Source organism: Poecilia reticulata, linkage group LG9 (genome assembly GCF_000633615.1).
Source record: "Poecilia reticulata strain Guanapo linkage group LG9, Guppy_female_1.0+MT, whole genome shotgun sequence".
NCBI lineage: Eukaryota > Metazoa > Chordata > Actinopteri > Cyprinodontiformes > Poeciliidae > Poecilia > Poecilia reticulata.
The window spans coordinates 16,656,856-16,671,135 of NC_024339.1; the positions used below are offsets into that span (position 1 = coordinate 16,656,856).

The 14,280-nt window shown below is 38.9% G+C and overlaps 1 pseudogene; it reads right to left on the bottom strand.

Moving 5' to 3' along the window:
* Nucleotides 1-6,151: 6,151 nt before the first annotated feature.
* Nucleotides 6,152-7,253, bottom strand: LOC103470101 (reticulon-3 pseudogene; annotated as a pseudogene).
* Between the last annotated feature and the right edge of the window lie 7,027 nt (nucleotides 7,254-14,280).

A 14,280-nucleotide genomic window follows, 5' to 3' on the forward strand; every position in this document is an offset into this window, starting at 1 on the left:
TAAAAACTGTATACGTCCCTGTGAGGGTTCTTGCATAAACCAGCCAGAGAGACACTGAATGGAATCCAAAAATAATCTTAATTTATTACAAAAAAGTTMAAAAATAATTAAACAATGAAGAACTGGGCCCAAAAACTGAGGTCAACATAACAAACTCCAACTCAGGTAGTAACACAAAGAACTCAAGCACAAAACTGACCTAACAAACAAGACATGAGGGGAGCTTAAATAGTGGCTGATCAGACCACAGCTGACACACAAGGGGTAATTAAACATACAAAAACTTAAATAAATAATAATCAATACAACACCAAATCTTTAAATTAAACAAACATTGGACTGAAACTACCAAATAGAAGAGACATTAAAGAACTGGTCAAATTAAATGAAAGAAAACCAAATTTCCCCGTCCCCTGGCAAACAAATGGAACGGCCCGCTGAGGAGGTTTGCCAGCCATATATGGATGTCAATTAGCTGGAGCTCTTCTGTGACCCTCCAGCAGCAGCTCCAAAGGAAACTGGTAACTCAAAACAAATAAATTAATTTGTTGCTTTTAACAAAAATATAAAGAACTGACAAATAAAGTTAACTAAATGCGTGCACTTCAAATAGTTAACTAAAAAGTCAAGCTAATGAAAATTTTCAAAAATAAAAATCTAAACTATTCACTAATTAATATCTAAATTAATATTAAGGATGAACAAAACAAACAGTTACCATTCAGGTCTGTGTGACAGTAGGGTCGGCTGTCACAGTCCCCTATTTTTGAATTACAATTAGTATATATATATATATATATATATATAGACATACGTGTTGTGTACGAGAGAAATATTGAATTGGTACTCACCAACTTTTGTGCATCCCAAAGAGAAGAATGTCTCTCTGTGGGTCTAGCGAGTTTTCTGGCTCTGGGCATGCACGACTCAGAATAACCGAGTTCTTGCCAGAGTAAGATAGGATAAAAGGCAACTTTTATAAGCCCATAAAAGCAGCTTCTTTAAAATGTTCTATATAAAGATTGGTTTTGTAGTGTTTCATATAGCTTATGTGTAATTTGGACAGTTTTATACTAAGCTTTGATCTGTCTGTAGATGGCTTGCTTTTTGTTGTTGGATCCTTGGGATTTTGGATTTATTTAAATTGCTCGATTAGTCAATGTTGTGTTTGCATTTGGGCCCGGTTGCCATATTAGTATTTGGGTGGTGTTGGTGTAGTATTTTTATTTCTCATAAAAGTGTATTTTGTTGGGCTGGATTTCCTTTGTAACTGCTGTATAACGGTTGTAACTGCCAAACGTTGGTATCTACACAGTAAATACCAATGTTTGGCATTTACAGTATTTACTATGTTACCAATGTAGATGGAATGTTTTGTTCAGTTTGGTTATGTTAACTAATGATTACATTTTCTTCCTTTTGTGCTATTATGTTTTATTTGTGCATGTTCTACTTTCCTTCCTTGTTGAACTCCAAATGTTGGTTGAATTTGAACTGTATAATTATATTTGTTTTCTCTTTTCTTTTATTGAGAATGTGTGGTTATTTTGTTGTTTCATTTGTGCATTTTATTTCTTTGATGTTGTTGACTGAATTTGAATTGTATTTATTTTTTTTTTCTTAAATTGAAAATGCTTGGCTCAGAATAAGCTCTTGCCAAAGTAACATTGTAACAACTTGGTTCCTCTGTGATCCACAGATATTGGTTACACATGAGTCTTCTGCCTGTGCACCACTTGATACTGACTCAGACTCCCCTAGATCTGGCGATAGCGCTCAAATTTCTTTCCTCAGTGATAGCGATACACTTCTGTAGTGGATTTTCAATCAGTTTTTAAACAAGTTTTCACTAAGGCCCTTTAAATGTGTGTTAGAAATTTTAAATTGATATTTGTGACTGAATCCAAAATAGACCAGGCTGTACTTGCTTATTGTGAGGAAACGCAAAACTTGAGAATTTTAAGATATAAAAAATTTTCCCCATGTCCCATAGGGCTCCGTAGCAGGCTGTGCCAGATCCACCAGTTGTTTTTGGGGGGGTTTTCTAAATAAAATCATTCATATTCAATCTGACACAGAAGGGTGTCTTTCGTTTTTTGTTTTGGTTTGAAATAAATATATTCAGTCTGACACAAAAGCCGTGGCACACGTCACAGAAGCTAGCTGCCATTATTAAGCAGCGGCAGGTCACAGTTGCCACTGCAGGCCACTATAGATGCCACTGCCAAGTTTTGAGCTTGGTCCTACTGAAAAAACAAAGAACTGTTCTCACTAACTGAGAATTGAATCCCAGCGTTCATGGCACAGAGCCGTTCAAAAGAATGCAATCGTGAACGACAATTCTGTCAGCAGGTATCCTGGAGTTGTTTTCTTTCCGCCAGAATTTCCAGTCTTTCTTTTAAGTGACCCAGTTTTAAGCCACTTATCCGTTACTATTTTTAAAAACGAACCTTTGGTAAGCTAGGTGCAGCATCCCACTTTGAGCTCACGTCACGGCAAATAAAGGGTCTTTTACATGCAGTACCTTGCTAGGGGCGCTCGCGGACCACCAGTGGTCTGGGCACCACAGTTTGAGAAAGACCCAGCAGGGCCGAGCTCAAATCGTGACCCCGCACCTACTAATGGCACTTCCGGTGGCAGGTGTCATTAGGCGCCACAAGTGCCACTGTTTTCGGGGCTAGATGTCAGTGTTGTCACTGACTTCGGCTGACTTTGGCACCTCATACTAGCATTTCCGCTGACACCTGCCGTTATTGGTCACAAGTGCCACTGTTTTCCGGGCTAGTTGCCAGTGTTGTCACTGACTTCGGCACCTTCCAAGGGTTGCCGCGACCTCATACTGGCACCTCCCACGCCTCACGGACCGCTCTCGCCTATTGTCGCTGACGAGATTTAGGGCGGCCATCTTAGAGCGGTCAACCGCTCCACTCAGCGTTATATATTTGGCAGGCACAATGACATATTTGCGCATTTAATCTTTCATACCACGCTGTTTTGTTACTGGAAACCTTATACAAACAGCTACATTTATAAACAATTGTATTTTTTGTTGTAATTGTATTATACATAGTTCAGCATATCAAGAAAACACTGGTGGATCTGGCACAAAGTATTGCATTTCTTCTTAAGTGTTGTGTTCCCTCAAAAAAGCAAATACGCCCTGGTCTATTTTGGATACAGTCTCAAATTTCAGTTTCCAATAAAGAGCCTCAGTGAAAACATGTTGACAGCTGCCGTAAGGTGCCACTTGTGCCACGGGCTTCCGGGTAAGGTGCCACTTATGACCAATAATGGCAGGTGTCAGCGGAAGTGCCAGTATGAGGTGCCGAAGTCAGCCGAAGTCAGTGACAACAGACAGCCGTGACACCTGCCACCGGAAGTGCCACGGTAGGTGCGGTGTCACAATTTGCGCCTGCTGTTTCTCGAAAGACCGCCGTATAATGCTGAGGTCACATCCGCATTGCGAAATGCGGCTCTCTTGCTTTCGCTTTGAGTTACCATGACAGCTAGAAAAAAACTTATTTACATTTCCAAAACATTATTTGTCATATTTGTGTAACCAGGTGAAGTTAAATCTCAATACTGAGGTCACTATTATTCCCCTTGCTTTTCTAAAGCGGGTTTCAAAGTGTCCAGCAGGTGGCACTGTGAAGTAATTGGGCTTCTTAATTCTAAGCGTTGAGCCGCATATGTGCCGTCATATCTGCGGAACAGCCGTTGGTCCCGATCTGAAGCTGTAAAGATAACAGTAAAAACTTGAAACTTGGTAAGCGGACCTAGGAATAAACTGTAGTGCTAGTATACAAATAATAAGCAAACGCTAGTGATTTTCTTTTCTTTTTTTGTAGCGATGAGGTTTTATTTTTGATTGATTTATGTCCGTGAGCAGTGAGACCTGGCCGTTGCAACCTTTGAGGGAGATTACATGGCTCTGTGGCGGCGTGTGTGTTTAATATAAAAATATAAACAGATTTCTGAGGTTGTGGCTTCAGTATATTGTTTGTTTTACCTGTTTTGTGTATTTGTTTTGTTCAGAGGGGAGATAAATTGTCCCGCGTTCAGGGTGAAAATCTGCTTCACTCTGAACAGGCTGTTGGCCTTTTGGAAGTGAGTTTGAATTAGTTTATTTCTTTGAGGTAGGCCTACTTATACGTGTTTAAATTAATGGCTCTTGCAAAGTTGTTTATCGTTTCTTTTATGAATGTATATAGAGTGCTTATGTAATGGTGCTTCTCTGTATTTTTATTGTAGGGTCAATTTGACAAGCCCACTGTTGTCTTTTTCTGGTGTCAACGTTTTTTATTTATGAATCTCAAGTTAGGGAAATTGTATTTTTTTTTTTTAGAAAAGTTGTTTGAATTCATTATTTTGATAACACCTTTTACAAGTTTATTTATTTTGTTCATACCAAATCAAACCAAAATTAATATGGTTCCATCTGAGGAGTTGGGAAATAAAACCCATGTACGTTTTCAGTTGGATGCGTTTGGCTCAGTTGTTTACACTTGGCCAAATTAGAATACATAATCTTTAGGAATGTTTTTTATTTTTTGTTGAAAATGTAAACCCATTTTGTCCCTAATCTCAAGAATCACTGTAATAATATCTGAGGTGCCATTAAAGTAGGGGGCGTAGGAGGTGGCTCTGTTCACTTTTAATGGGGTGTGTAGTTGATAGTTTGTTTCTCTCCTCTTCTTCTCCCGAATATGTCTTTAACTAAAATCATCAACTCGCAGCCAGAAACCCCGTTCTACAGGCCTCCCCCAATAAACATCTCAATAATGAAAATTCAAGAGGAGAAAGTGATCAGCTGGAGCTTCCATGATGGCAGGAAGCCAAATCTCACCAAAAAAAAAAAACAACTACTAATAATAACTGACAGAACATCGGTGCCAAAACTTATAATTTTTAAAAAATACACACAAAAAAATAAATGAAGGCGTTTGTAAATTTATAAATAATTTCAGAAGCAAATAAAGCAATACCATGAGCATTGTTGTCTTCCAAATATAATGGACTTTTAAGTTTTCCTGGATTTCCACATTAAGAAAGTACAGTTACGAATTACAAAAACATTAACGAAACACAATTACAAATTCAAAAACACATTAACGAAGCACAATTACAAATTCAAATGCACAACATTAACGAAACACAATTACAAATTCAAAAGCACAACATTAATGAAGCACAGTTACAAATTCAAGAACACAACATTAACGATGCACAATTACAAATTCAAAAGCACAACATTAACAAAGCAGTTACAAATTCAAATGCACAATATTAACAAAGCACAATTACAAATTCAAAAGCACATTAACAGCACATTTACAAATTCAAAAGCACAACATCAACAAAGCACAATTACAAATTCAAAAACAACATTAACGAAGCACATTTACAAATCCAAAAGCACAACATTAACGAAGCACAGTTACAAATTCAAGAACACATTAACGAAGCACATTTACAAATTCAAATGCACAATATTAATAAAGCACATTTACAAATTCAAATGCACAACATTAACGAAGCACAATTACAAATTCAAAAGCACAACATTAACAAAGCACATTACAAATTCAAAAGCACAACATTAACGAAGCACATTTACAAATTCAAAAACAACATTAACGAAGCACATTTACAAATTCAAAAGCACAACATTAACGGAGCACATTTACAAATTCAAAAACAACATTAACAAAGCACATTTACAAGTTCAAAAGCACATTAACAAAGCACATTTACAAATTCAAAAGCACAACATCAATGAAGCACAATTACAAATTCAAAAACATTAACGAAGCACATTTGCAAGTCCAAAACCACAACATTAACGAAGCACAGTTACAAATTCAAAAACAACATTAACGAAGCACATTTACAAATTCAAAAGCACAACATCAATGAAGCACAATTACAAATTCAAAAACATTAACGAAGCACATTTGCAAGTCCAAAACCACAACATTAACGAAGCACAGTTACAAATTCAAAAACAACATTAACGAAGCACATTTACAAATTCAAAAGCACAACATTAACGAAGCACATTTACAAATTCAAAAGCACAACATTAACGAAGCACTTTACAAATTCAAAAGCACAACATTAATAAAGCACATTCACAAATTCAAAAGCACAACATTAACATAGCACAGTTAGAAATTCAAAAACACAACATTAACAAAGCATTACAACATTAACAAAACAGAAAGGGTCTGTCCCAGTTGGAGACCTGAGAAATCGCTGATTGGACAATAGGCATGAACACATATATGCTGAGTCCTACTTACTTCGCCGCCATCTTGAAAGTGGCAGTGGAGAGAACGTGCTGCATGTCTAGTTTCAACGGTTTTGCTGTACAAAGTGGACTCACTGACTTTTACCTTTCACAGGTAAGAATTAAAGGTAATAACGTAAATTTACAAGCAGAATTTCTTGACTTTGTGGGCAGTACTGTGCATTTCCGTGGTGAAATAAAACTTCTAAACAACCAAGAAATATTTCCTCTGTAACTAAATTGGCCCAGTTAACTACTCTGATTAATTTCTTAGCTTAACTAACTTTTTTTATACTTGGTAGTAGCCCTGAAACTTTGCTGCTGTTGGGAGGCAGTTGCATCGTTACATGTCTTGGGTCCAAGTAGTGTATAATCGGCAATCTTGTAGAGTGGAGGTGCAGCAAACAGCAGGATATCCGCCAGGATGAGGATGGTAATTCCATTAAAAACTGCTCCAATATAGGTCAACATCCACATGACCACAGCCAGCTATAGAGAATCCACAGGGTCCTCCAGCAAAAACATCTCCTTCAGGGCTCGGTTGATGTGGGTCAGACTGGTGTCCACGTGCTTGCGGTACGTCTCGGGAGGAATGGTGACATCCTTCTCTATCAGCTCTCTGAATGGGTGTCCCTAAGCAGAGCTCTGCACAGCCTGGACAACAGACGTGTAGATGCGAAAGGTGATGGCGACACAAAGTAGGGCGAGCAGCATGTAGGAAACCACACTGATGACGCTGTAGGCTGCCAGTGAGAGCAGCAGAAGCAGGGACAGGCTGAACTCCATACCTGACTTCTTGGGGTCCCGCCAGTGGATCAGGTCATTAATGAGCTTCCTCAAATCATTCTCTTTCCTCAAACGTAAATTTCTCTTTGGTCGGAGACTTGCAAACCTCTCAGTCCTTAGAGGAAACATCCATGTCTTTAACATCCATGCTGTTGAAATGTTCAATTTGAATGTCATCTTCTGAATTTTCTACTTCTGAAGACCATTCTTCTGGTGAAGAATCCTCAGAGACTTCTTCAAAATGTGACACAACCTTCCCAGCATTTGTGCTTCCAGAATGAAAGTCCTTAGAGGAAACAATCATGTTTTTAGCATCCATGTCGTTAACGTACATGCTGTCAAAATGGTCTGTGTAATTTTGAATTTCATCTTTTGAGGTTGCATCAACTGAAGAGGTTTCTTCCACTGATGAATCCTCAAAGATTTTTTCAAAATTCATCACGTTCCTTGCTGTCACAGCTTGCTGTACCAGCCAGGTCAGTTTGTCCATGGGGAACATCAACACTGTCAAAATCATCAAAGTCTTCTGATGTGTTTTTAATGTTCATATCTGTTTCCCCAGAGCAAGCTTCCAAGTGCAGCTCCATTTTGTTATCAGGAACACAGACGCTTTCCAAAGCAACAGTGTCCTCAGATGTCTTGACTGTCAAATCCGTATTGATGGTAACTTCCTCAACTTTAGAGGAAGCTAAAATGTCCTTTTGATCTTCAGGAAAAATGTCAAAACCAAAGTACTTCCATCTCTTATTGCCTTCGCATTCTCCTAAAATTCCATCGTCTTTTACGTTGTCTTTGGTGACAATGTCAAAACCAAAGTATTTAAATCTTTCATTGTCAGCAGATGAGCTCTCTGCTGAAATGTCTTCATCTTTAATCCTATGTCCTGGCAACTTTTCTACTCTCTTTGTGACAAGAAACCCACCCAAAGCCCCAACCGATAGTAAAAATTATTTTGACTGCAGTTGAAATGGTTTCTAAAATCTCTGTTCAAAATCGTCTAGTGTTTTTGATAGGTTTTATAGAGAGAGTAAGTATTTTTCCAGAAGTTAGACACTAAGCCATCTGCTTGATCTATTTTGAACTGCGTGAGGAGGATCCTCTTAAACTTATGTCTTGCCTTAATTGCTTACTCTGTTCATAAGGAAAACATTTAACAACATAATTACATTATTATTACATTTGAACTCATTAACAAGCCTTGTGCAACAAGCAGATCATCAAAGAATTTTACGTTTTAATTTTTTTTTACCTTTTCTCATTCTCTAACACCCCCCATCTCAACCTGCCTCTTTACTGTGTTTTATAAATCGCCCCTTCATGAGATCTCCTGTTTACTCTTACCACTAAATTGATACTCTACCCAAAACATTTGTAATGGCTATTTTATTCTTAAGTTTGCTTCTTTGATTGCATTGTAAGACCAGTTAATGTTCTTCTTTCAGTGTAGTTGCGTTTTGTCGACCTCTCCTGGTCATTTTTGAGTAAAAGTTTTTTTTTCCCACCAAAGGGAAAAAGGGGATGCAACACATCCCCTTTAAAATCTGGGATGTGTTGCATAGTATAATACTGATCAGATTGACCTTAATATTAGATTCAATTATTTTAATTATCTGCATTGCTTAGTTTGATTTAAAATGTGCAAAAGATGTAATTAAATTCTTTATCTGGAAGAGGAGAGTTAGCGCCATAAATGAAAGAATCCACTAGGGGCATTAGTGCGCTCTTTTCCCACACTCAACAAGTGGGTAAGTGAAAGCCTCGAGTTCCATCCATCCATCCATCCATTTTCTTGCACCCTTGTCCCTTAGTGGGGTCAGCAGGGTTGCTGGTGCCTATCTCCAGCTAACGTTTCGGGCGAGAGGCGGGGTACTCAGCTTCAGTAAATTGGGCTCAATTGATCTGTTTTGAAATTTTGATTAAAAAACTCAAGATCTTTTCTGATTAGAATTTTGATTTCAGGAGGTGAATGCCCACTGTCTGGTGTTCCCACTGGTGAGCTCTGCAGTGAACGCCGAGGGGAAAGCAGGAAAAACAACGCCTGATAGACGTTTTGTTAGTCTTTGCAGAGAGGGCGGGTAGCGCTCCATCTCATTGCTGCTGACGTCAGAAATACATTTCCTGATGTCCCTGGGACAGATTTCAGGAATGAAGGAACAAGTTCCCCGCATGTAGCAATATTCTCCAATGTCGCTTCAAAAACCCCAACAGATGAGTGTTTTACCAGATTCTCCAGTAGAGCAGAAGCATTTGGGATATTTGTGCCATAGGCCTCCACACGATCTGCAAGGTTTTTAAGAGCATCTCCCATTCCTTCAGGAGCTCCTTTCCCATGAGAGGCCTCAGTGAAGTTCCATGTCACAGACTTGAACCCTTTCATAAAAGGTACTGTGGATGCTACGTAGAATGCTTCCTTATTACGATACTGAGATGTGGGTCCATCGGATAGGAAGTGGATATTTTTTGCCAGGGGGTAGTTTGATGTTATGTCCTCCAAAACTGGCTGCAGATTTACCCATGTAGTAACGGCGTCATACTATAGACTTCCCCACCAGTGTAGTACATCACCCCTGTATGGAGTGTGACTTGCTGGTGGGATCCACCAAAGTGAGTGACTTTGATTTCATTCCTCCATTTGCAGGTGTAATTTTCGCTGTAATCAACATGGACTACAACATTGTGCTGGGACAAAGTTTCTTTCAGTTGCTTAATACGAGTGAACTGGTGTCAAATGTTGTATAAATGAGTAGAGACCCGGGGCAGTTCAGTCTTGGTTAGCTCTACAAGTTTTTCAATATTAGCTACTTTCTTTTCCAGGGTTGTGGTTTTGATGTCAATCTTAGTGGAAGTGCCATCCTGCACTGCAATGTGGAAACACAGAACCCAACCATTGGCATATATTTAGGGACTGTACAGTTATAAGAAAATATTGGATAGAAATACACGGAAACATTGAAAATACGCTTAATATAAGAATACCTTTTAAATTCCCACCTTTATTCTGGTATCACAGAATTTTTACCTGACAATGCAAAATATTTGTATCAGATATTAATTACAGGATGGAGAGACCAGACGCTGGCTCCTCCTTGATGAAATGTATCAGATGGAAAGATTAACATTCTCAATCCGTCTTCAGCTGAACAAGTTCACTATCTTAAGGTCTGAATGGATGTTCTATGTTAACCAAACACAACATGTAAGAATATTGAATTGTTAGTAAAAGGAGAAGAACTAAATCATGCAGGATGTCGGCCCTCGAAGACTGACTTTGGGCACCACTGCTCTAGATCTTGTCCTTTAATCCTGGAAATGTTAAGAAAATATATTTAAAATAAGCTAGTTGTAAAACTTAACCATATCTTCAATAATTAGTTAAAATTAATGGTGTTTCAAATAAGGAAATCCACTTCAAATTAAATTCACGGTTCAATTGGAGTAATTATTTATCTAGGATATTTCTAGTGAAACATACACTAAGTTGAATTAAAATAACTTAAAAGGGCAGTTCTCTTTAAGTAAGAACACCGCTTGTTTCCTTGTGAATGAGTTTGATCACTTGATAAAATTCTAGACAGGGCCATAAAAAACATGTCTTTATTTTAATGAAAAATAATACTTCTTTGTTCTTAAAATGAAAACTCGCTAAAGCACACTCCCCCTAAGTTCAATACAGCGTCAAAGGGAAAACACGCCGTCCCGTTTAAAGTGTGGGACCCGGAACAAAAAAACTTCAGATCGCCATGAGGTTCCCTTGTGACCTGGTCTCCGAAGAAGCATCCGTAGCGGTGAGATGTTTCTTCGTAATATTTTGTCGTGGTGTGCGGATGACTGTCGTGTGAGGTAAATATTGCTGGTTTGGGATTTTATTTGAGTTCTGTCCGTGTCATTAGTTGTTTTGTTTAATAAAATGTTATGCTTTTGGACGTGGAAAATGTGTTGTCGCGTTTTTTATGGTTCAGCTGATACAATGACGACTTCAATGAATCCGGGAGCACAAGAGAATATAACGAGCTAGAAGTAATGATTTTATTCTCTTAACAGTGGTTAACATTTTAACATCCCCGGACACTACACCGTTTCTGCTGAAGCAGACCGAAAAGTTTTGAACAGTACAACTATGTCAAGTAATGACACCATCATCAAAGTCAGTTTACTCAACTTACGAGTGGTCAGCTATCCACTGACCACTCGGTCAGCTCTGCCCCTGTCTTCACCCAAGAGTCCAAGACATGCAGCCACAGATTAGATGGGAAAACGACAAAGTCTACCATAGAACTGTGGCCAGGGTGCCCTGGTGCTACAAGCACATATGGACACCCTTATGCTTGAACAAGGTGTACATTATGGACTATCCATGATGAGCACAGAAGTCCAATAACCGTGCTACTCAGGTTTAGATCAGGGTGGCCGATCCTCTCAACCTCAAGCCTCCAGATCTCACTGTAATTGCCCATGTGAGCGTTGAAAACCCCTAACAGAACAAGGAAGTCACTAGGACGGACACTCTCCAGCATCCCTCTAACAACTCCAAAAAATGTGGCCAATCTGAACTGCTGCTTGTCACATAAGTACAGACAACAGTCAGAACCCGTCCCCCTACAAGTAGGTGGAAGGAAGCTACCCTTGACACTGGAGTGAATCCCAACATTTTGCCTTAGCGACCACCCGAGCTGCATGCCACTTCCAGACTGTGACACCCTGGAAGTACCCATCAGCTGCTTCCAGGGTGTCACAGTCCACCCTTGAAGCGCACCAAAACAGGCACTGGAAACCTTGTGGTCACAACTCCGATGAGCCGCATTAACAATGGAGTTGGGGAATGACTCTGTGTGGGCCATATTCCATCCACTTTCTCCGAAATGTGTTTGAAGTTCTTCCAGAGGTGAAATCAGGTCATTAATGAGCTCCTCAAACTTTTCTTTGCCAAGAAAGAAAATAGTTAGCTCTTTCTCTTTGGTGGGAGATTTGCCAACCTATTCCCTAGCTGGCGAATCCACTTAGAAACTTGTGACATCACTTTCCTGGCATTTCTGCTTTCAGAATGAACTTTCATAAAGGAAACATCCATTTCTTTAACATCCATGCTGTCACAATGTTGTGGCTCAATTTGAACTTCATGTTCTGAGTTTTCTTCAGAAAACATTTCTACTGAAGTAGAACACAGAAATGTTGTCAAAATGTGACATATATTTCGGAGGAGTTAAGCTTAGAGACTGACTGGAAATATCCCTCCTGTCAAAATTTTCTGAAAATTTAATGTCTTCTGAGTATTCTTCTGAAGACCATGGTTTTAGTAGAAAATGCTCAGAAAAGACTTCCAAATGTGCCACAACATTCTCAGCATTTGAGTTTACAAAATGGACTTTCTAATTGGAAACGTCCATATCTTTAGCGTCCATGCCATCACAATGATCTGCGTAATTTTAAATTGTATCTTTTGAGTTTTAATCAGCGGAAGAGGTTTCTTCTACTGATGAATCCTCAAAAGATTTGTTCAAATTTCTTCGCATGTTCCTTGCTGTCACAGTTCGCATCAACAGCCAGGTCCATTTGTTCAAGGGGAACATCAACACTTTCACAATCATCAATGTCTGTATCCCCGGAGCAAGTTTCCAAGAGCAGCTCCATAACAGGAACAGGAATACTGTTGCTTTTCAAAGCAACAGTATCTTCAGGAGTCTTGACTGTCAAATTTGTCAAGACACCTGAAGTGGTACTGGCAACTTTAGGGGAAGCGTCCATGGCGCTTTGTTCTTCAGGAATAAGTTCCTGAAGAATGTATGGACGCCTATGTATGCATAGTTCCTGTTCTTGTGTCCTTCTGTTGTTCTCAAACAACCACATAGCATCCACATCAGTGAACAGCATCTGTTCCCACCAACTGTGACAGCATCAAAAGGCCAAATCAAAACAATTCACCAATCAATTTAAAGCTCACAGATTTACATAAAAAAACACCCATTTCCCAAGAAATATCGGCTACTTCATCTGGTTCAAGAGTTTGGCTTGACTTAACAAAACACTGAGAGAAAAAATGCAAAAACAAAGGAAGCCTAGTTTTCTCCAGCGCATCTCCCGGAGTGTGCGCGTTTTTGGAAAACAATTCAAGGGTGACGACTGACAAGCAAGACACCATGACCAGAAATAAAGTAAAACGTCAAAGAATGATTCTAACTAATACTATGCAAAACCTTCATGGTGTATTTCTCCAACAAAACCCAAATATTAAGCTTAGTTACTCATCATTCTGTGCCTTGCGTCCTTTCCACATCACCTATCAGAGCCTCAGATTGAAAAACCTGTCTGTGTCAGTACCATGAGAATGCCATGTTGATGCTTGAGGTCTTGAAATCATTCAATGCTGTGGCAACCAGCAACCTTGAGAGAGTTTCAAACTTATCTGTTGTTCTCCAGCAAGTGAGTCTTGTCTTTTGCGTGCTTGCTCCCGCTGTTTAAACAAATGCTCAAGTCTTTCTCCAGAAAAAGGGTCAACATCAGTAAAATGGTCACAGTGGAAACGCATAGAGGAGCAAACAGAAGTTGGAACTCACTTTCACACCAAACGTTGTTAGGTCCACGTTAATCTGCACCACATGTCAAGTGACTTATTTATATACCAAGCACATAATCAGTGTTGTCAATGAGGGGAGGCAATGTAACTCTTAAATATATATTTTCTTCCAGATGTAAAATGTAAAACTAAGCTGGTAGGTCACAGGCCGAAGGAGGATATTCACATAATTTCTGGGGGTTTTTTAAATTTGGTGTGTATGTGTCTTGTACTTAGTTTTATTTTGAATTAGATGTAATATGCCTTTTGCTGTGTTAAATTAAATTGGTGTTCTCCTAATTCCCCATCCTAGTATGACCAGCAGAGTGCAGCTGAAGCAGGACAGGCTTGTAGGTATTACTGATTCCTCCAGCTGCTAGAGAGGATCAGAACATGAGGATGGAGAGACCAGCAAGTGTTGAGTCAGAGATGGCCAGGAAGGGAAGTGTTGCTTTTAAGGGCCAGGTGTATTTGGCTAACTATACATGATAACTATATGTGATTTTTTTTTTTTATTTGATTGAAACAAATCTAACTCCATAGCATCCCTAACAATTACGTTTTTGTAGTTTAGAAAATTAACTTGTAACAATAATAGCTCACTTTCTAATTTAACCTGAAGAAAAGTTATACAAACATCTGAAATTACATTTAC